Source organism: Hyaena hyaena, unplaced genomic scaffold (assembly GCF_003009895.1).
Source record: "Hyaena hyaena isolate Hyena2069 unplaced genomic scaffold, ASM300989v1 scaffold_48, whole genome shotgun sequence".
Classification (NCBI taxonomy): Eukaryota; Metazoa; Chordata; class Mammalia; order Carnivora; family Hyaenidae; genus Hyaena; species Hyaena hyaena.
The window spans coordinates 2,617,776-2,640,785 of NW_024080680.1; the positions used below are offsets into that span (position 1 = coordinate 2,617,776).

Genomic DNA, 23,010 nt, shown 5'->3' on the forward strand with positions numbered 1-23,010 from the left:
GTGACTTTGGATTAGTTACTTAACCTCTCCGAGTCACACTTTCCTCATCTACTAGATGAAGTAAGCGTCATAAATGCGAAGGGTGGTGCCAGGAAGTCCTTGGAGGCACTCACTAGGTGATGCGTTCTTCAAGGTCATGTAAAAGCTATAAACTGGGTGATCTCTACATGGAGGGTGAGTTCATGGCCCCCTAGCTCGGGGGGCAGTCAGTTGAACAGGGACATCAGCAGGTTCTGTTTTTTTCCTCCCGAGGCACGGTGGGAAGGCTTTCTATTGGCAGGCTTTCCGGGGTGGCCACACAGCCTTGCCCTGAGGTACAGGGAGGCAGAGTCCGAGTGAGAGGCTGGCTGCCGTAGGCTCACTGCACCTCTCCGGGACTCCCCAGGCCTGGGCACGAGCCTGCTTCGCTGGGCATGCTGGTCCCACCACACACAGGGTCCCGTTCCCTGTCCCTCTGCTCGGTGCCCTGGGATGCCGACCCCAGCAGGGATTCACCCTTTGTCTTTGGGCTTCCCCCAAAGCGGAGCCTTAGATGAGGAGTGGAGGCCTTGATTGCTAGTCTCAGAGGTCGGCGAACAGGAACCTGCCATACTGGTCCCCCTTCAAGGAAGGACCAAGTGCCCCACAGTCACTCCTTCAGCCTCAGCCTCAACTGCAGAGAGAGCCGCTGTACTGCCTGAGGTCGGGCCCTCCCTTCCAGGGGCCGCTGGCATCGTCTTCTGCACCCACACCAGGAGCCGGAGCCGGAGCCGGAGCCAGAGTGAGGTGGGAGTGGAAAGACCTGGCCGTTCTGCCCAGGGGGGCTCGCTCCAAACTCCGCCCCCCACCCCCATCCCCAGGCTGCCAGAGGCTTTGGTGACCCCGTGTCACTTCTCAGCTTTTCCCTCTGCCCAAGGCTGCTTCCCTCCCTGACGTTCGCAGGTGTTGGTTTCCTACTAGACATCTTGCTCCCTAAATCCTGCTGGAGAGCCCCAGGCTGTGGCAGAGCCGGTCCCAGGAATCAGCAGATGGGGAGCAGAGAAGCAGGGAAAGGCAACATAAAGGTGTGTTGTCAAAGGGTCTGCTGGGGGGCCGCCTGGCTGGCTCAGGCCGTTGGGTGTCCAACTGCAGCTCAGGTCATGATCTCAAGGATTGTGGGCTCAAGCCCTGCGTTGAGCTCTGTGCTGACAGCTCGTTCTTCTTCAGATTCTGTGTCTCCCTCTCTCTGCCCCTCCCCTGCTCATGCTCTGTCTCTTTCTCTCAAAAATAAATAAACATTAAACACAGACACACACACACACACACACACACACACACACAAAGGGTCTACTAGGACCTGTAAGGAGGACCCCAGACTTCCTGGCAATTGCCCACGAGCTGCCCACGGAGGCTCTAACAGCCCCCTGTTCCTGGGCATCACTGTGCTTTACATTGGCCGAGGGGGCTCCCCACCTTCAGAGAGGACCGTGAGCAGCAAGTGGGTGCCCTGGAAATGGGATGCTGTCACCACGAGCCTGAGCTTACGAGGAATCTCACCGTGGCTATGGCTGAGGTCAGCAGAGGGTGCAGGGGGCATGGTGTGGGGCACCCCAAAATGCCTGTTAGGCATAGGTGCAGGGGTCCAGCAGAAGGACCATCAGGAGTTCCGAGGGTGAGGGAAGAGGAGGGGGTGCAGGGGTGCACATCCCTCCCATTTCCTGCTGCCTGCACCCCGGCGCTCGGGAAATAGCTCAGCCTGCACAGCCTCTGGGTACCAGCTCTCCCTGGGGTCAGAAGCCCCAGCCCCCCTCATCCCTTCCCGCTGAGGAACGGAAGGGCTTCTCTGGATTTCTGGCCTTGGGGTGTCTCCACCCCCTTACTGCCTCCTTTGACCCTGTCCTCACTTCTGTTGCTGGGGTCCTCACGAAACGATCTTCAGTTGGCCACTCTGTGGGGTTCCCCGTGGACGTGACGGACCAGGCTACCTCCTGAGGACCAAAGCCTTGTTTTTGCGTGACCCGCCAGACTCTGTCAGCACCCCAGACCCAGCCCCTCCACCTCTCCTCTCTCCCTGCCAGGCTGGGCACCCCGCCCCCCCCCGCCCCCCCCGCCCCAGTGTCTGCTTGCTTTTGAATCTATTTCTTGGAGATAAATTTATGCCCTCCTCCTTCACGGCTTTGCCTTTTGATTTAGAGGAGGAAAAACTCCATTTCTATAAAGCTATTAAATGTTTTCCTTTCACAGACACCAGCTCTGTACATCAGAAGCCTTGCCTTTCATGACTATTGAATTCTCGGAAATGGGCTTCAAGTGCCTATTTCGGGAGTTAAAATCTGAACATCAGCTCTTTTTTCCCTCTGTGCATTCCTGCCACGCAGTCCTAATCCTGTCCGTGATGGATCCCTCTGGCTGGGGAGGAGGCTCATTTCAGGGAAATGGGAGAAAGAAAAGAAGACCACTCCATTTCAAGAGATTTTTTTTTCCCCTCCCAAGAGGTATTTTCCACAGGTGAGAATGGCAGCGAGGTTTGCAGTAAATACGTAACCCCTGGTTGCCAACACGTGCGTTCTCCGGAAATGCTGGCACACCCCGTGCGTGCATTCATTCGACACGCATTGAGTGCCGACTGCATGCCAGATAGCCAGGTGCTGAGACCAAAGTGTGTGAGTCTCTTTCCCCAGCCATGGAGCCCGTAACCCAGGTTGGGTGTTAGGGGCGGATCCAGTGATTCACAGAGTGTCACACTGCAGTCATGTGTTCGCCCTGGCCCTTCCCTCTGCCTGCACTGCTTTCCCCTCAGGCGTGCACGTGCCTTCCTCCATATCCCCAGGGCGGGTGTGTTTGGTTGGTTGGTTATTTTTTTTTTTTCCCAGTCATCACCCTTTCTGGAAAATGTCTGTGGCCACCCAACTTCCCCGCTCTCTTTTCTCTTTTGTTTCCTTGCGGATGGTTATTCTATCCCAGAATGTAAGCATTGTGAGAATGGCAATTTCTCTCTCTCTCTCTCCTTTTTTTTTTTTTTTTGTTGTTGGCTTCAGTATTCTCAGAGCCAAGGACGGTACCTGACACATAGGAGGTGCTGAAATAAGGCTGAGTGAATGAACCGCACCAAGTACTGATAAGTGTGGGGCTGAGAAGGGCTGGAGGAGAAAGGCTCCTGGGGGAAGCGCCAGGTGGGCTGATCTAAGAAGCATCCGGAGCAGTATCCATGCCTCAGAGGGAAGGGACGGATTGCCTGCAGGAAGCCCGGGCTAAGCCGGGGGGTGGGGGCGGGGGGGGGCTGGACTGAATGGAAGCTGGGGGAGGGGGGGGGGGGGGTGGCGAGAGCACGAGAGCACTTCAGGAACTAAAAGGAGTTCAGTGAGGCCAGGAGCAGAGGGTGGGATAGACCTGGAGGGACATCTGGCACAGAACTGCTCACACAGTGCTGGGAATGACTCCAGTCTTCACACACTAGGGAGGAAGGTGTGATACGTATCCCCATTTTAGAGGTGAGAAAATCAAGGCCCGGGTAGTGTTGGTAACTTGTGCGAATCACAGACCTAATGAAGGGTGACAGAGTTAGAGTTCAAACCCAGGTACTTGGACTCCAGAGCCTGTGGTCATGTCCCCTCTGGCCTTTGGGCCCCAAGGAAGTAGAATCATCCACCACCTGTGTTGCCATGGCCTGATGCAGAATCCAGCGTGGGGGCTGCAGGTGCAGCTTGAGTGTCCCCTGGGGGATGCTCATAGCCCTTCCAGCTCTGCGTGCCTCACCCCTGCACCCCCCCCCCCCGGCTCTCCAGAGCCATACCTCCTCTAATTGGACAGACTGTCAAAACCTTGTTCCTCATTTCTAGTCTGGATGGGCACAATCAGCCTAAGGTCCCTAAAAGTTTGGCTGTGTACCAGGAAGATCCCTTCAAAAATTATGATAAAGCCAGCGCTCTGTTCTCTGGGATGAGGAGTTATTTTAAAAAGCATTAACTAGGTCATTTGCAGCACAGTGTGGGTGGTTCTCAACCTTGGCTGTCCACTAAAATCAGCGGGGGAACTTTTTAAGCAGGTCTGTGTCTAGGCCACCTCCTGACCGTTTATATCAACATCTCTAGGGCGGGACCCAGGCGGCAGTGTTGTTATAGCTCTCCAGGGAGGCCCGGTGTGCAGTCAGGTTCAAGAATCACAGCTCCTCACTGAGCAAAGGGTAGATCAGTGGCCAGTATCATCCCTGTTGCTGGGAGCTTGTTAGAAATGCAGAGGAGCACCTGGCTGGCTCAGTCAGTAGGGCTTGTGACTCTTGATCTCAGGGTCGTAAGTTTGACCCCAGGTTGGGGGGTAGAGATTACTTAAAAAAATAAAATCTTCAAAACAAACACAAAAGGCAGACTCTCAGGTCCTCATTCCAGACTTATTAATTCAAAGTCTGCATTTTAATAAGGGGAGTCCTGTCCACGCTGAAGTTGGAAAAGCACTGCTCTAGAAACACACTGTCGAGCGCTGTGGCCACTAACCACAGCTGGCTCCTTGGACTTCAATTAAATAAAAAATTTAGCTCCTCAGTTGTACTAGCTCCATGGCACATGCGCGCTTGCCACATGTGGCTTGCGGCCACGGGATTGGACAGTGCAGACACGGACTGCTTTGATGACTGCAAAAAGTTCTGTTGGAGAGCATTGCTCTAGAACATTCTGGAAAGGGGTTGTAATTAGCCACCATCTGTTTCTTTTAGCTGCAACAGGCATACAGATAGCAGACGATGCTACTTGCTTGGATGGGCAAGATTGACGTATGTGCAACTTGGCACATGGGGGGGGGGGTTGATCTAGATTATCTTCCATTCATATCTTCCAAGCCCTGGATAAGTGCAGTTTGTGGGGGAGTGGGGTGAGGGGAGCAGATGGGTAGGGGGAAGGAGGGGGCAGTGGGAGAGGAAAGACCATTTTGAGGGCTAGCACAGAACGCAAGAGTGCTCCCCACTCCGGTCCCCACGCTCCCCTTCAGTCCCCGCCAAGGCAGCAGGACACACAGGCATAATCACCACGCAGAAAAGCACTCGGCAGCCAGATGTGACTGACTGGGGACTCCGGGCTCCAGGTGCACATATAAAAAGTGGGCATTTTGTCAGCTGAATAATAACCAGGCGACCGTGTGACGGGGCTGGGGGCTTAGGTGGCTTTTCTTTGCAGAGGAGAGTTTCTCCTTTGGGGAGAGAGTTCAGTCCCTTCGGCAAAACCCTTCCTGTTTCTTTTTTTTGAAAAAGGCCAGACAGTGTTTCTCTTGGAGACCTTTGGTTGGTGACAGCAGGCTGCACAATGACAATGACAGCCCACACCGGCACTGCAAAGTGACGTGCATTTTCCTGAGAGAAGGCTGCTCTCCAGTTAGAGGCCACTTTACTGGCTGACAGACTGAGAGGGGCAGCGCTCAGCAAGCAGGTCGTTTATTTACTTACGCAGCCTTCGGGGTGCTCATCCCCCAGATGACTCCGGGGCAGGAGAGCAAAAGGAGAGCATGTAGCCCCAACCTGTACCCCCCTGAGCAGCCACGTGTGCCGCTGGGTGCTGGGTAAATCTTTCCAGAGTGTCAGCCCCACGACTCAGTTCCCATTGGTAAACAGTAACGCTTTGCCTTTTGGAGTTGTTTTGTGCTTGTTTTCCGAGGCTGGTCCTCAGGACTGCCTCTGGGGGAAGTCACCACAAGTTTCACCATCCCCCTTAATAAAGCCCAGGGTGGTCCAGTGAGTTTTCCAAGGTCACGCAGCTCCTAGAGAGTTGAAAACTTAAAGCCATCATTTATTTATTCGTGACTGTTTATTGAGAAGCCTACTAGGGGCCTGGCTCTGGAGATGCTTTTGGATAGTTGCTGTTTTCATGGAGCTTGAATTCTAAAGAGGCAGATAGAAAAAAAAGGGGGGGGGGTGTGGAGGGGAGCAAATTAGCCCGTGATGACATATTATGGTAAATGTTGTAAAGGGAAAACAAACAGCCCAACAAAAACAAACCCAAATGGCAAAAGGTGGAAGGGCTATGTAGGTAAGTGGATTTGCAAAGGCTTCTCTGAAGGGGGGACCTGTGTGCTGAGGCTTGAGGGATGGGCTTTGACCCACCAAGGCAGGAGAGGGGGGCGGCTGCGGGAAGAGGGGACAGGAATGGAAGGCTGTAAGGGGGGCAAGGGTGTGCCTCCGGTGGGGGGGTGCTGCCTGAAGACCAGGAGACAGTGTGGTGTGAGATGGGCCACTCGCTGCCCCCCCTCCCCCACTGTCCCTCACACCACTGTACCCGAGCCAAGGGGGAGCCTCTCTCCCCTGGCTCCGTTCCTATTGGAGGTCTTCTCCTGAGTCACATCCACACCCGTTCCAAGATTTGGTGCTACAGCATCAGGAGCATGGCGGAGACAGATGGGTCTGGAAAGTTGGATGCAAGGGTAATAGGGCTTCATAGACCCTGAAGCCTGGATGGGGGAGCTGGGAGTGGCCACCTCTTCAGTCTCGTCTGAGAGGTCCTCTTTGGTTGTCTGTCTCTCTTGCTTCGGACAGGCTATTGCCCAGAGATGGGATTACATAGGTTTGTGGAGGTTGTTCTAAAATACAATAAATCAAGGCTTGATGCCCAGCTGAGAGCCCTGCAGGGTTTCTCAAAAGACAGTCCTAAAGATGGGCTCCTGCACATGGAGATTTGAGCCAGAGCCATTCAGCAAATAACAGAGTGTTTTTCTTCTCTGTGCTTGCTCAAGTTGGCCCAGCACAGTATCTCCAGCGACTGCTGCCTCTGGGACTCCTAACTTATGGGATGGAGCTGTAAAGCGTTGTGGGGTTGGCCCTTGTTGAGTCAGAAGACAAGGAGTAGAAGGGCTAATAAATACTTTGATAGTCATTTCTTGAACTCTTACTAAGGTCACCATTCACAGCAGCCTATTATGTGCATTGATTTGTTTTAATCCACATAACAGCCTCGTAGAATTGAGGTATATGTAATCGACATCCCCATTTTACAGAAGAGGAAACTGAGAGACACATTCTTAAGAGTTAGTAGGTGGCACAGCCAGAACTTGAACTCACTGTGACTTCAGAACTCTTGCTCTTTAGCCCTGTAGAGGTGATACAAGAGATCCCTCAGGTACTACCTGACCACAACAACCACTCTCATGGCCACGGTTCCTGACCAAACATGACAGTCACTTCTAGAACACTTATTAAGGGCACTAGTATGTCACTAACATTAGTGGAAGCTCTCTCCTCCGTCACAAATATGATAAATATGGAGTTTATCAATCAGGAAGGGCAATTGGTGGGAGAAGTGTAGCTTACAGGTGTGGAATGACAACCAAAGGTTGAGAAAATTTGAGTTTCTACCAACATATTGCAAAGTACATTGCAATGGAATAACCATTCAATCGTTTCTAAAAGAACTAGTGAGAGAAAGAAGTGCCCACCGCGTGAATTCAGCAAGCCACTGTTACCTACTCGTAAGGTGTCATGGAAGACAATTAATGTTCTAGTGTGGGCTGCTGTGACAGACTTCCACCAAGGTGGGGGCGGTGGTGCTCGGAGTACCAGAGGCCTTATGCTCTCCCCAATCTAGAGGCTTAAAGTCGGAAATCAAAGTGTGGGCAGGACCATGACCCCTTTGAGGGTCCTAGAGGAGAATGTGTTCCAAGCCTCTCTTACAGCTTCTGGGATGCCCAGCAACCCTTGCCATCCCTTGGCTTGTAGATGCATCAGTCCAGTCTCTGCCTCTGTGGTACCGTGTTGTTCTCCTTGGGCTTCTTCACATTGTCTTCTTTCTGTGCACGCTTGTTTCTATGTCTCTTCTCCTTACAAGGACACCAGTCATATTGGATTAGGGCCCCCAGTCACCTCATCTTAACTTGATTATACCTGCAGAGACCCCCATATCCAAATAAGGTCAAAGTCACAGGTACCGAGGGTTAGGGCTTCAACAGCTTTTAGTGGGAAACACTTCAACCAAAGCACTTAGAGATAAGATGAATCAGATTCTTTCCCGACCATGGTAATTGGAGACCCGTGCATATCTAACAGCAACCCATGTGGTGAGCAAAAGCGTAATTTGGGAATGCCTCATGGGCAAAGTGCCAATGTCATTGGCCTTCAGAGGATGAGTAGAATTTTGATGGTTGGAAGAGAGGAGGCAGAAGAACCAAACTGAGCAAAGACAAGAAGACTAGAAAGCAGAGGAGCTCTTGAGGGCTGAGGAATGGCTTCGTGGCTGAGTAGGAGGGTAGATTTGTAGCCAGGTGAGAGACGTATTGATTGCTAGTCTAAGGAATCCACACTGACTCTTGGAACAGAAAAACTATAAGTGCCCTACCCACGTCCCTCACCTCCCTTTACCATTTCCACTCCTGGGTAGAAGTGGGGGTACGCGATCTGGCAGGAACAGTGGGTGAGGCAGCTCTGCCTTTGCCCAAGGGTGGCTCTCTGGGGAAGGTTGCAGGCAGCAGCTGGGAAATGGGAAAAAGAACACCCCTGTGGCATCTGGGCGAGCACCCCAGCCTCTGCTACACTAGGGAGAATTCAGGTCCTGAACCAAGGCAATGGAGATTTGGTATCAAGTCAGGGCTAAAGATGTGAGCTTGGGATTCATCCATATATCGGACACCTGGGAGTGAGTGAGGTCACCTAGTAGACCTGAAGAGTTCAGAGAAAAGGGGGCCAGAGGACAGAGATGGAGAGAAATCCGGATGAAGGAAATCAGTGTGCCTGCACTTGTTTAATTAGGCAGCCTCGGGCACTAGGTTACTGCCAGCCAGGGTGAAAGCCGGTGCCTGGGGAAGTTTCAGTAGAACTCATCCCCAGCATTCTTTAGGGACTGAAAAAAGTCCCACTGCCAAATGGCTGAGGCTTCTTTTAAAAGGGACCTTTGAGAGACACAGATCTTTACTCAAAACAAGTGCCCCGTGTTAGTTCAGAACTCAGGCTCTGGGATTTGACTCTTGGATTTGAATTTTGACTCTGTCACTTATTTAACCTAGAGGCCCTGTGGAAATTACTTTTTCAAGGCTCCACTCCCCATCTGTCAAATGGGAAGAAGAGTAGCAGTACTGATCTAGAAGAGCTGTCAAGAAGATCGTGAGATGCTGCCTGTAAAGTGCAGAGCACCACGCTGCGCCTACAGTAGGCGCTCTATAAGTGAGTGTCACATTTAGCCAGGTCCTGGGGCCACACTCTTCAGAGGACAGTTGCAAGTCTGGGTTGTGACCTGTGCTTCTAGCCTACCTGCTGTAGACTAGAGATTCCGTTGACCCTCTCCTTGGGTTCAACTGACTTGCTAGAGTGACTCACAGAACTCAGAGAAACATTTTACTCACTAGATTACCTACCAGTTTATTGTAAAAGAATAGAACTCAGAAACTGCTAGATGGGAGAGATGCCTAGGCAAGGTATGGGGAAGGGAGGCGGAGTTTCTATGCCCTCTCTGAGCAGACACCGCTTTCCCCAAATCTCCACGTGCTCACCAACCTGGAAGCTCTCCAAATCCCCTCCTTTTGGGTTTTTATGGAGGCTTCATCACACGGGCACGACCGATTAAATCACAGGCCTGGTGATTGTACTGGATCTCCAGCCCTACTCTGTCCCCAACCCCAAGTGGGGGAGGGGTGGGGGAGGACTCAAAGTTCCAACCCTTGAATCACAAGAATCACCTGGGGTGTCCTCCTGGCAACCAGCCCATGTCCTGAGGTGCTGTCCAGTTGTCACACCATTAAAATAACAAAAGACACCTTTATCATGCTCCTCACTTAGGAAATTCCAAGAACTTTAGGCGCTCCAAGCCAGAAATGGGTGGGGGACCAAATGCACATTTCTTACTATAAATCACAATATCACACCATCCCTTGAGGGAGAGGGAGAGATGGCTCTGAGTTAACTCTTGAGCCACAGAACAGTGGGGCTGATATCAGAAGCTGGGGTAAAGATCACGAAAAGGCAGAAATAACAGATGGCCGCTTGGGCGATTGTGAAATAGTATCCAGTCCTAACAAGCCTAGATTTGACAGCGGTGTGGCATGGGTGCTAAGACTCAGGGGTATGTGGGCAGAGGAAATAAGGACAAAAGCTCATCAACCATTTTGCTGTGCTGTTTGGGGAGAACCCTGTGTCTCTTGATCACGTAGAATACTAAGGAAGACGGGGCTCTGTAATCTGATGGGTAGAAGTTCAATACCAAACTCTACGGATTACTAGCATCGAACCTCCCAGACCTTCAGTGTTTTTCATCTGTAAAATCAGAAAAACGGTACTCACCCTCTGGGATTATCACCAAGATCAGGTGACGCTGTGTACGTAATGTAGTCAACAGAACATGAACGTGTGTAGCTGCAAGAGGAGAATGGGAAAATTATAAGGGATGAGGGATTCTTTGTTTTTCTGGAGAGGGAGGACATTTCTCCCCTGCACGTGTGTTCTGTTCTTTTGGCACTGTGTGCAAGATTGATATCCCCAGGAGAGACCCTCAGCTTGGTCAAGCTTGAATGATGGGGAAGGCCAGGTGAGGCCAGCACCCCTTGCTCGAGCAGCCCACCAAGACTGTCCAAGATGGGGGCGGAGTGGTTCCCCAGAGGAAAAATTGGGTGCTGCTGGAAGAAGAGAAGATTTGGACACTGGGTGGGAAGAGCACCAAGGTACACTGCAGACATTGTCCAATGCAGTGTTCCAGAAAGCCCTGTGATACTTTGGCCCCTGCCTGCCTGCCTCCCTGTGCCAGTTTTCTCCCTGGTGGAACCCAGAGAGGAGGAGAGGAGGAGTGAGTCCTTATGGTTGACACTGTCATTTGCCTCCCTGAAGGGCCTTTCTCCCCCTTCCTCGTAGTTGGTAGAACCTTGGTTAAATTCAAGAGTTCACTGTCCCATGTTACGAGGGGAATGCCATTTACTCTCACTTGGTTGTGGTAGGTTCACCACCTTTGCTAATAACTGGGCGTGTGGCTATCATAGCCAGCGGGTTTTAAGGAGATATCGGCTAGGAGGCTCTTGGACAGACATTCCTCCTGAATAAAAAAAAGACATATGGTGGCGCCGGGGTGGCTCAGTTGGTTAAGCGTCTGACTTTGGCTCAAGTCATGATCTCACGGTTCGTGGGTTCAAGCCCCGCATGGGGCTCTGTGATGACAGCTCAGAGCCTGGAGCCTGTTTCAGATTCTGTGTCTCCCTCTCTCTCTGATCCTCCCCCTGCTCACACTGTCTCTCTTTCATAAATAAATAAGAAAACATTAAAAAAAAAAGACACATGGAGGAAAGCCCTCTGCTCCTTCTAGCAGATATTAATGAGTTCCTATGTGACACCCGGAACTGTGGCAGCCACCTTGTAATAATGAAGAGCAACATGTACATGACGGCGATTGCAGGACAGAAGGATGGCCAGAGGCTGATCCTTCCTCACATCATCATTTGCCGATCTACTTCTTGCAATGCCTATCGTTCAAACTATATTCGGACAGCTTTTATGTTCCTTGTTGGCAAAACATCTGAATGATATATGCCCTTCCGCTTCTCAGTCTCCAGCAGCAAGAAAGACTTTCAGGTCAGCGGGTCTCCTGCTATGGTCCCTGGACCAGCAGCATCAGCATCCCCCTAGAAACTTAGAAAAACCAATTCTCAACCCATCCTGTCTTCCTGGCTCAAAAACAAGGAGTGGAAGCAACAGTTACCTGTGTTTTAATAAGCCCTCCTGGTGATATTGATTCAGAATGGAGTTTGCTGATTCCTGCTTTATATACCACTCCCTTGTTATAGTCACATCAGAACCAACCCCTGGTAGTGATTTTACACATTATTCCTTCCAGTGCATTTTGTCCTGTTATTGCTTCATTTGATTCCACTCTCCCTGGAAGGGAGGGAGGGAGGGAGGGAGGGAGGAAGGAAAGAAGGAAGGAAGGAAGGAAGGAAGGAAGGAAGGAAGGAAGGAAGGAAGGAAGGAAGGAAGGAAGGAAGGAAGGAAGGGATTTGAAAACTATTGACCAAATATCTTTATGCCCATCATTTCAATTTGCTTATTTGAGGTCATCACCTCCTTCCGGACAGTACGTTGAATTTCTTAAGATGCCTATAATAGCTAAAATGTGGCAGATATTTCCAAAATGTTTAGAAATGCTAATAATCTTTATTAATAATGGTCCATGGAAGTAGCCACTGAGCTTTGGGAAGTGAAATCAGTGAGGAAGTTTGAGGATTTGTACACTGCTCAGGGTAAGCAAATAGAAATCAGAGGAGCAAAAGAACTCTGAGAATCATAGATGAGGAAAAGAATGAAGAAAGTCACTGCAAAAGAAAGAAAGAAAGAAAGAAAGAAAGAAAGATAGAAAGAAAATCACTCTGATTAGGACACTAGGTGAAGATGGATTTATTTTCTGGGGGTCAGTGCATTTAAACAAACAGAGGGGGTATCTGGGGAGGTGGTCCAAGTCAGGGAGTGCCATGAACAAGACATCAGTGAAGGAGGGATGAGATGCATCTAGAAAAGTCAGCAGCAGTAGATAGAACAGTCCACAGGACGCCCCATGTAGGATTGAGGACCACAGTAAGACTGACCTCTGGCACCACTGCCTATTAACTGTGCTCCTGGACACCTTCCGTAACTTCTTGAAGCCTTAGTTTTCTCAGAAGTCACCAGGCTCAATAATCCATGCTTGGTGGGAGGTTTACATGAACCAACATGCTATGGACTGCATTGGATCCCTCCCACCTCCCTTCACATATGGGAGGTAATTAGGGTTACATGGGCTCACAAGAGGGGCTTTTAATTTTTTTAATGTTTTATTTATTTCTGAGTGAGAGAGAGAGAGACAGCGTGAGCAGGGGAGGGTCTGAGAGAGAGGGAGACACAGAATCGGAAATAGACTCCAGGCTCTGAGCTGGCTGTCAGCACAGAGCCCAACGCGGAGCTCAAACCCACGAACTATGAGATCTTGACCTGAGCCAAAGTCAGACGCTTAATCGACTGAGCCACCCAGGTGCCCCGAGAGGGGCTTTTAAGAAGAGCAAGATCCAGCTCTGTTTCTTCACCGCACGAGGACGCAGCGAGAAGGCAGTGGTCTGTATGCCAGGAGAAGTCTTCCCCCGAAACCGAATTGGTCTACACATTGCTCTTGGACTTCCGCTTTTAGAACTGTGGGAAAATAAATATCTGCTGCTGAAGCCACCCAGTCTCTGTGATTTTGTCATGGTGGCCTGAACAGACTAATCCACAGCGTATGTTAGGGACCTTGCAGGACGCTTGGCTCAGTGTAAGTGCTCAATAAATAAATGAGATTCATGACAGTAAACACATTAATAGGCAGTGAGTTTGGAGGATGAGCTTGCTAAGATCTTTGAATGCTAAGCTAAGTATATAATGTATTCTGGAGACAATGGGAAGTTTGTGAGCAGGAAACCAAAAGAGAAAGCATATGTGTGCTGAGTCTGAGAACACTATGACAATAGGGCATTTATATAAGGCAGGATCCGTCAAACTTTAGCATCAGAATCACCTCGAGGGCTTGTTAAAACATAGATCTATGCTGCCCCCATGCTCCTTTCTTTTCACATTTAGTGGGTCTGGGACCGAGTCCAAGCATTTGCATTTCAGATAAGTTCCTAGGCGGTGCAGATGCTGCTAGACCAGAGACCCCACTTCCCGAAGGGTGTTGGGGGGGAGAGAAAGGATTCAGGACTGGTGTGACCTCTGGTGACTTGCTGCCTGGGATGGCAGCAAAATGCTTGCTCTGCAAATGTTCAGTCCACGCTGTGGTAGACAACAGATAACATCGGCGGGAGAAATGGCTACAAGCACTGCAAGCAGCTACGGCATTGGGTTTCTGTTTGTGCTTTATGGGTAAACCACGATCATGATAAAACGTGCAAAGCCCTGACTTAGGAAGTGAGTAGATACCGGAATTGGAGAAACACCACTCTCCGGCCTTCTCCAACTTGTGGATTTCTGTTCAGGGCTAACAGTTTGGCACCAATTGCTAATGTGACACACCAGTTGCAGGCTAACGTCATAAATAATGGCGGTGAAGTTAGTTGAATGGCAGCATCATTAAGATGTTCGGTTGCACATGGGATGGTGGCCTGAGACCGTCTTCCGTGTCATATTTTGTATGGCCCTGAGGTGAATGGTGGCTGTTTCGTTTTCTTTCATTGCTTTATGTTAGATCTTCACCCTCCCCTTCTCTTTCCTAGGGAAACCGTTTGTCACCATGAGCTGCACTTGGGGCCTGTCGGGAGGCCATGCTCCTTGGTCCTCCCTTCTGGCCACAGGGTAGTCACGAGATTGAGGTCTGACCAATCACAGAGCCCCACCCTCCTGTCCCAGAGATTGAGCTGATGAGGCACATCGTGATGCAGAGCAGCCTATCAGATCCTTCCTTGGGATTCATCCGTGATTAACAGGAGGGAAACCCTCTTTCCTCTGAAGACACTAAGCTGGGGTGATGTGAGTAAAGATCATGCTACTCACTAAGCACCCCCGGCATGATGGAGTCCTCCTGTCATAGGAGGGAATGAGGCCAACCCTTAGAGAAAAGATCTCTCAGAGAGATCCTTATCATTTACATCACTGGAATCCCGAGGCCAATACTATGGGCAGATTTTCATTTGCATGAGTCAAACACTGTCTCTTTTACCTAAGCTTTGAGTTGGTACTTGGCACTTTTTTTTTAATGTTTATTTATTTTTGAGAGAGAACGTGCAAGCAGGGGAGGGGCAGAGAGAGAGGGAGAGAGAGGACTGGCAGTGGGCTCCACTCTGAGAGAAGAAAGCCCCATGTGGGACTCGAACTCACAAACCTGAGCCAAAGTCCAATGCATAAGGGACCAAACCACCCAGGTGCCCTGGTACCCAGTGCTTTTAGTTAAGAGTCTGAACAACAAAGCTCACCTACCTACTTGTAACCCTCTAGCTTCTAGAAATCAGGTTGTGCCTGAGAAATTGCATATTCCATACTCAAATGCCTACATCAGCATAGGAAGGAGTCCTTTGGAGGTGTTTAAAATTTCAGGGGGGGCGCCTGGGTGGCTTAGTCGGTTAAGCGTCCGACTTTCGCTTAGGTCATGATCTCGCGGTTCGTGGGTTCAACCCCCACGTCGGGCTCTGTGCTGACTGCCAGCTCAGAGCCTGGAGCCTGTTTCAGTCTGTGACTCCCTCTCTCTCTGACCCTCCCCTGCTCACGCTGTCTCTCTCTCTCTCCTATAAATAAATAAAAAACATTAAAAAAAATTTTAAAATTTCAGGGCATGGTCCCCAAGGAAAGCTTTGAGCATTCCATTTGGAAATGGTAACGAGAGATAGGGAAAAAGAAAGAAAAGGCTTATCAGTCTTCAGATGCCCGAGTTGCTCTGTTTAGGAGAGAAAAAATAAAGGAAAAGCAGTGGAGCGCATTGGTAGTGTTTGTATTTGATGAGAAAATGAAGGCTGTTTATTACCAGGTAGTGGAAAACTCAATGGTCAAGCACTTTTCCTACCAAACGCTCCCTCGTACTTTTCATGTTGGTAGTGGGGACAGGCGCTCCTGGGCTTGTCGATCCGGGTAAAGTTACATAACCTACATTTTTGGCTAAAGTGAATTCACCCCACGTGAGAGAGCCAGAAAAGAGGGTGACAGTGCAGCAGTGGACGGCAGATCTCCCTCCCACTTCACCTGATGGACACACGGATGGTGAGCTCCTGCCTTGCACAGTTGAGCATCTTGCTGGACCTGTGGACATTTGTGGGGATTTTCCAAGAGCTCACCATAGCAGATTTTCGCCTTTGTGAGAATTGGGACTCTGACTCCCTCCATAAGAGGAGATATCCGTACAGGAAGCCCCATATTTCACATTTTTATTGAAGCATGTTCCGAGGGCTTGAGGGGTGAGTCTGTGTATGTGCGTGTTTCTCAAAATATATCTGCTGATTATTTGAGGCTCAGTATTAATAAGCCATATAATTACTGGATTCGGTAGCATTTGAAATTGGAATCATTTTTGGATTCCGCTCCTCCTGCGGGCCCTTGTAATGATAACCACATCAGAATGCTTTGTGATGGGCTATGTGGGAAAAAAAATCCTCTCCGTGCAAATTACCAGGCCACTTTTATCCTGTTGAATAAACTCTAGGCAGTGACTCTGCCGTCAACAACACATACGAAAGGCTGAACTCTGTGGTTGATCTGTTTTGTGCGAGGTGGACACTTGCTGTTCTATTTGCCCAGTGGCGCTTTTTAATTGGAGTGATTTTTATTTGGTCTGATTTCCTGAAATAGAATCCATCGCCTGCTAACCCCAGAAGCCTATCAGCAGAAGCGCCAACTGTCCCGGGCTCTTGGCTTAGCTCTTCCGGGAGGAGACATGGCCTTGGGGGTGGGGGACTTGCAGTGTATTCAGATCTGATATTGAAACAGCTTGTGTGTGTGTGTGTGTGTGTGTGTGTGTGTGTGTGTGTGTTTAGGGAGGAACCACAGAATTTGACCCGCCATCCCCACCCAAACCCCAAACCGATTCCATTCCAATAGCCAAGCCTGCTTCAGGCGGCAGTCTCAAAGCCTCTTTTGAGTAGTTTATTTCTTCCTATTTACAACTCCCAAAGTGAGCTGTTTTTTAAGGGAAAATCAGTTTCTATTAATGTCTAAGACCCCTGAGCGGGCCTTTGCCTCTAATCTGTCCTGCTTTGTTTAGGCCAGAGAACACGTTGAACTGGTACCCAGGCGAGCAGGGGCATTTGCCTGGCACAATCACCTGAAGTTGATTTATGCACAGGGACTCAAGGAGCGATCATATTTTAAATCAGGCTAATCAAGCTGTCTTTTTGTGAAAGCCCCCCAAACCACACACAAACCTCACCCTCCATGTGTTCCCCTTTCGACTGAGTAAAAGCGAAGGGGAGACGCTTATTAGGAGCCTGACGCTGGCACGTAGAATCCAGCAAATGCCGCCCGGTGTGTGTGCACAGTGGACTTCTTGTTGTGGGGAGGATGACGAGGAAGCAGCATTGTTTCTGCAAATTAAGGGGCTCGATGCACCGCTTCATGTGTGAGTTTCCTGTTTCATTTGAGCCCACTTTGGGTTTCCTTTCTTTTCTTTGGTTGACTGTTTCCCTTCATTCTGTTTTTGCTGCTTAATTGCCCTGGCTCCGGGCTTCCGAGGCAGCCTACCAGGAAGATCAAGTTTACTTTGCAAGTTCTGTCCTCTCCCATTCATTCATTCCTCACCTTGTCTCACTTCCCACAACCACTTCTGAAACACCAGCTGCCTCTGTGTGGCACCGGTTTTTGTAACCCATCCAAGCCTGTCTTTGTTCTTTTCTTTCTTTTTTTTTTAAAGCTACTACTTATTGAGTTTCTACTCTGTCCCAAGGATCAGCACACTTTTTCTGTGAAGGGCCACAGTAAACAGCTTCAGCTTTGTGACTCATATTGTCTCTGTTGCAACTTCTCCACTCTGTTACTGTATAATGAAAGTAGCGTGGCCATTACCCATCCATAAACAAACAGGGTGTCTCAATAAAACTTTATTTACACATAGAAGCAGTAGGTCAAATTTGGCCCGAGGGTCAAATGGAGTGAATCCCTGTGACATACATAGGAGACATACCAGACTTTTGAGAGTATTCTATCAGCAGAAATACCATCAGACTGAAAGGGACAGCAAGAACAAAGTGTGAAAGAAGACTGTCAAACCCTCCGAATTCTACAAGCAAGAAATAGGCTGATAAAACTAGTTAGCTATAAGCAGGTGCTACCCATCACAAAAAAGGAAGGAGACAGCAAAGCCATGGGCTCAGGGCAGAGCTGGGAGCTGAGCCTTGAGACCTAATGGAGTTTGCCCAGTTGGAGTTAGGAATTACTTAGGACCACTGACCCCTTCTTTCTCCCTTTTTGATCAGGAATGTCTGTAACTGTTATCCTGGTGGGATTTGCTCCACCAGGGACCCTTAACTTGTTCACTAGTTTCACAGGTCTCTCGATGGAGAGGAATTGTGCCCCTAGATGGATCATACCAAGAGTTGTACCCAAATCTCCTTTGGATGATTTAGGGGATGAGATCTGAGACTTTTGAGCTAATTGAGACTTAGGTGAGATTCTGAACTTGAGTTATGCTGTTATGGGTTGAGCGTCTGGGGGACTTGGGATGGGGTAAATGCATATGAGGCAGACCTGAAACTTTGGGGGTTGATAGTGGATTGCTATAGGTTGAATAATGACCCCCCCCAAAGATGTCCACATCCTAATCCTCAGAACCTCTGAATATCTCATCTTACATGGTGAGAGGGACTTTGTAGATGTGATTAAGTCAAGGATCTTAGGATGAGGAGATTTTCCTGGTGGCCCCAGTATACTCACATGGGTCCTTGTGTGGGGGTGGGGGGTGGCACAGGAGTATCAGAATTACTGCAGTGATTCTCAACAGTGGGTGATTTTTGTCCCCCAGGGGATATTTGGAGGTGTTGTGGGTTGTCACAACTGGTGGAGAGGCTACTGGCCCTTTCTGCCAGGTAGAGGCCAGAGATGCTGCAAAACACAGGACATCCCCAATGAGAAAGAATTTTATCAGACAAAAAAGCCAATAGTGCAAAGGTTGAGAAATCATGTCTTATCAATCCTGTACAACTGGTTAAGGCTGTAAGGGTGGGTGTGGTTATCATGCCTGGTTCCTAAATGAGCAAACAAGGTGAGAAAGGCTGGATTACAGAGACGCAGGAGATCCACCAGGTGGGATGTAGCAAAGCTGGAGCAGAAGTCCTTGTCCCCAGGCCTCCAATGCACTGCTGTTTCTTCATCCCTCCTTCACCTACCAAGCCTGGCTGGAGGTAGGTTGGTTTCAACCTAGAGTCAATAGGTAAGATGATTCATGATTCAGCCCATAGGTGGGACCATAATGGTGGAGACTTCCGGTACTGGAGCAGGTAGGACAGAACTGTTTCAGGAAAAGGTATTTTCAGTGTCTGTTGGTAGGTGGGTAGGAATACGGTTGATGGGCATCTTCTGCCAGGATCCAAGCCTTTCAGCTTCAAGTGCAGATTGGTTTCCACCATGGAACAGAGCCCCCTGTGCATAGGCTGTGTGTGTGTGTGTGTGTGAGTGAGTGTGTGTGTGTGTGTGTGTGTGTGTGTGTGTATGTGGTGGGGGTTGTAAAATATTCCCTCCTTCTAAGGAATTTGCTACCTAGAAGAGGAGGTGGAGTCCTAAGCAGGTAACTAAAATGAAAGTAAGAGTGAGAACACATGTTTCAAATGGTTTTGCGCTCCACACTTCCCCAGGGAAGAGAGAGAGAGAGAGGTTCTTGGGGGTGGGTTGATGAACATCTGGAAAGTCTACAGGGAACAGGTGCAGCTTAAACCGAGGCTTAAGTTGCAAGCAAACCAGAAGACCACTGTCCCAAATCAAACAATAGATTCACTTCTTGAAAGCGGTTTCTGCCTCCAGATGCTGAAAGAAAAACTTCCTCGTTTGACTTTCAGCCAGTCCTCAGTGACGAGCTTTGGGACTCCATGCACGTTCTGATTATTGCTCTTTTTTTCTCCATTCATAAGTGAACAATCCAAGCAGTCTAAGTTCTGTAAGCTTCTGATCGGGGCTGCAGATTTGCCGTATTTGGCAGCCTTGCGATTTCCATCGTCATCACGATCATACTAAGTTTATGAGACAAGCTTCTTATCACTGCTATCAGCACTTTTGTTTTCCCATTTTCTGCTCATTTTTCCAAAATTATAAGAGCCAAGTGCTCTTAAAAGAGCCAGATAATCACACTAACGAACACTCTCCTGGGCAATGATAGCAGCAAGGTGGAAATGAAGACCACACGCTCTCTGCTCCGGTACCGTCCATTCAACTGCTCAAGAACAGAATCCTGATTGCTGCCAGTGAGGGATGATTTGGGGCTCTCAGAGCAGCAAGCATGAATGTGCAGATAATATACATTGATTTATTCATTCCTCTATGCATATTTATTAGATAACCTCTCTGTGCCAGGCACTATTTCAGGAACTAGGGATACAGCCACAGGAGTCTACATCCAGGGCTCTGGCAGGAGCTTCCAGACTAGACTGGGGAGACCGACGCTAAGCAAGCAGGCAAATCCATATACAAGGGAGGCTCAAATTGTCACACGTAGGGTTGTCAGATCACAGAATCGCCCTCTTGGCTTATCCAGGCTGAGTCAGCTGCCTTCTAAAGCTCGGGGCTCCAACCCCCACTGGTTATATATACAAAGTCAGGGAATTCAGCCCCTCTGGTTTGCAAAGCCAGGGTCCTGGGGATTTGTCTTCCCTGTGCAGGCTCCCTGGTGCTGTTCACTCTCCGTGCGTGCAGCTCCCTCCCTTTGGCCCATCCGGAGCCGCTCAGACGCTGCTGCTTCTCTCCATTTTAGTTGTGGCCTTGGCTCTGCCAGACTTCAGATTTCCCTCCAGGTTGTGTACATGAATGCGAGTGATAGCTACTCGTAAACGTGGGCCAGCGCGATCTCAGGGCCCTCCTCCCTGGCCATCCCCCGCTCTTCTCCAAGGTTGCCAGATCAAATACAGGACGTCCAATTCAATTTAAATATCAGATTTTTATGTGCTCACTTCGGCAGCACATGTACGAAAACCAGAACGCTACAAAGAAGGTTAGTGTGGCCCCTGTGCCAGGATAACACACAGATTCGTGAAGCATTCCATATAAAAAAAATGAAATAAATATCAGACTTTTATAAACCACTTTTAAAAGCTGTATTTACCAAAATTGCATCCTGCTTTTTTTTTTTTTTTTTTTTTTTTTTTTTAGCCGAGCAATGCTAGTACTGAGGAAATGAGTGGGGCATCTGGGATGGTGTATCGTCCAGGGTTCCCCCAGAGGAAGAGAGCCAGTAGGATATCTGTTCTGGGGTCTATTGCGGGGAATTGGCTTAAGCAATTTTGGGAGCTGGATGGGCAAGTCCAAAACCGGCAGGCAGTCTGTGGGGAACGGTAGGCTGGAACTGGGCATTTCCTGAAGCTGCTTTCTCCTGGCCAGATTTCAGGGAAACCTGAACTTCGCTCTTCACACCTTTGAACTAATTGGATCAGGTCCACCCAGATTATGGTAGATAAACTCATCGTAGACGGAATCATATTTGTAAAATACCTTCCCAGCAACAGCTAGACTAGTGTTTCTTTGACTCAGTGGGGACTTTAGCCAAGTTGACCATTACAGATAGAAAGGGGAGGGGTGTCCACAGTCATTAGGGAAGGCTTCGTTGAGGTGGGGCCATGTCAACTGAGTGAACATTGAGACACTGAATGTCAAACTGCATCTAAGAGCCAGGACATCCGAACATTCCAGATGACCAAAAATAGCAGGTGCAAAGGCCCTGAGGTAGGAAAGAGTCAGTTTTGTTTTAGAAACAACAAAAAAAGTCCATATGGTTGGGAAGGAATATCAAGGGGAGAGTGGTACCTGGTTGGGTGGGAGAGGAAGGCAGTGTCTGGGTCACAGAAAATTGTGTATGAAAGTCAGGTTTATAAAACTCCAGGACTATGACAATTTGCAAAAAGGTATTGCTGGGTAGGAAAAAGAGCATGCCTTTGAAAAATATCTTCTTTCGGAAGTATTTCCTGGTATCTGGATGGTATTTGCTTGCCTAAAAAAAGTTTCTGTGGGTGATTTAGGCATGAGACTCCCCCAAACTGATGTTATCTGGGACTCCACGAAGTAATACCAACCCTTATTATTGTGTCTGAAAAGGAATCTTTTCAAGAGGTGAGGAAGCAGCCCAGTAGGTAGGCAGCGACTATAGGGCATCTCCAATTTATAGGTTTTTTCCTCAACCCATCTTTGTATTCAAGAACGTTCCTTTTGAAGACTGGAATAGTCAGATGGTCAGTCACTTGTTTGCAAGAAGTCACTGGATAGAAGTCAACACTTTTCGTCTGTGTCTCAGGACTTAGGGTTTGTTTAAGGAAAGATTCTAACAATTTTCCTTAAATAGAAAAATCCGTTTTATGTATTGATCCTCTCTTGGAAATCAACCAGTAGTTTGATCTCTTGACAGTTGTACATATACCTGTGAACCTTCAGGGCTGATGCAGAAAAGTTACTCCCTGGACTTGCGGAGTTTCCTGGAATCCATAACTTTTGAATTTGCCTGTTGCCTCCAAGTCCGACCCAGATATCTCCAACATGGATATGATGTCTTTGGGAAAAATCACCTGTTTTCTCTTGAACTTAAATTTTTCTATCTATTATATATTTATTTTGCTATCAATTTCTAACAAAGAGTTTTCTACTCTGAAGTTTTGTTCAGCTCCAAAATTCTGGTTCCCTGAGAATTCTCTATATTGTAAATTAGCCTCAGTGTCGCACACTGGTTTGGTAGAGAGGAAGGCAAGAAATATTGGTCTCTGTTTTATGTCATGTGTGAAAGCAGTGTCAGTCTCTGAAATCTTGATGGTGAATTCTTCCTGTTTGTCTCTCCATCCCCACTAATAATCAAATAGAATGTAGCCATCTTGGCTATCTAATTGCTGGGTAACACATTACGCCTGAAATTCAGTGGCCTAACACAGCAGGCATTTACTATCTCCCAACTTACAGCGGGTCAGGAATTTGGGAGGGACTTAGTGGATTCTGGCTCAGGGTGTCTCGTAATTGCAGTCAACATGTCAGCTGAGGCTGTGGTCATCTGAAGGTTTTGCTGGGGCTGGAGGATCACATGGCCATTGGTAGCAGCCCTCAGTTCCTCACCATGTGGGGCTTTCCATAGGCTGTTTGATGGGGCCCCATGACATGGCAGCTGGCTTCCCCCTGAATGAGTGACGATCTAGTCTCGGAGGTTACGCATCATCAAATCCAACCCTATCTATTTGTTAGAAATGAATCGCTAATTCTATCCCCACACTCCACAGGGGGGAAACTTGGTTCTACCTTTCAAGGGAACAGGGTCAAAAACCTATGGACCTATGGACGTATTTTTAACTATCACAGTTGTGTCTTGTGTGTATGCTGCAGACGTTCCACTCCCTAAGATCTTGATGTTATTCTTCCAGCTCTACCTGTCTGCTCTTATCCCCACTAGCAATTAAATTGCATATAGTCTACAACTTAACCATCCTTCTTTCTTCTATAACTTATTCCAAGCACAGTGTGAC

General features: G+C 48.8%; 1 non-coding gene across 1 annotated transcript; it reads left to right on the forward strand.

Moving 5' to 3' along the window:
• Positions 1-20,461: 20,461 nt before the first annotated feature.
• Positions 20,462-20,568, forward strand: LOC120230837. The gene has a single exon (XR_005528180.1). It is a non-coding gene; the product is annotated as a U6 spliceosomal RNA (small nuclear RNA).
• The last annotated feature ends 2,442 nt before the right edge of the window (positions 20,569-23,010 follow it).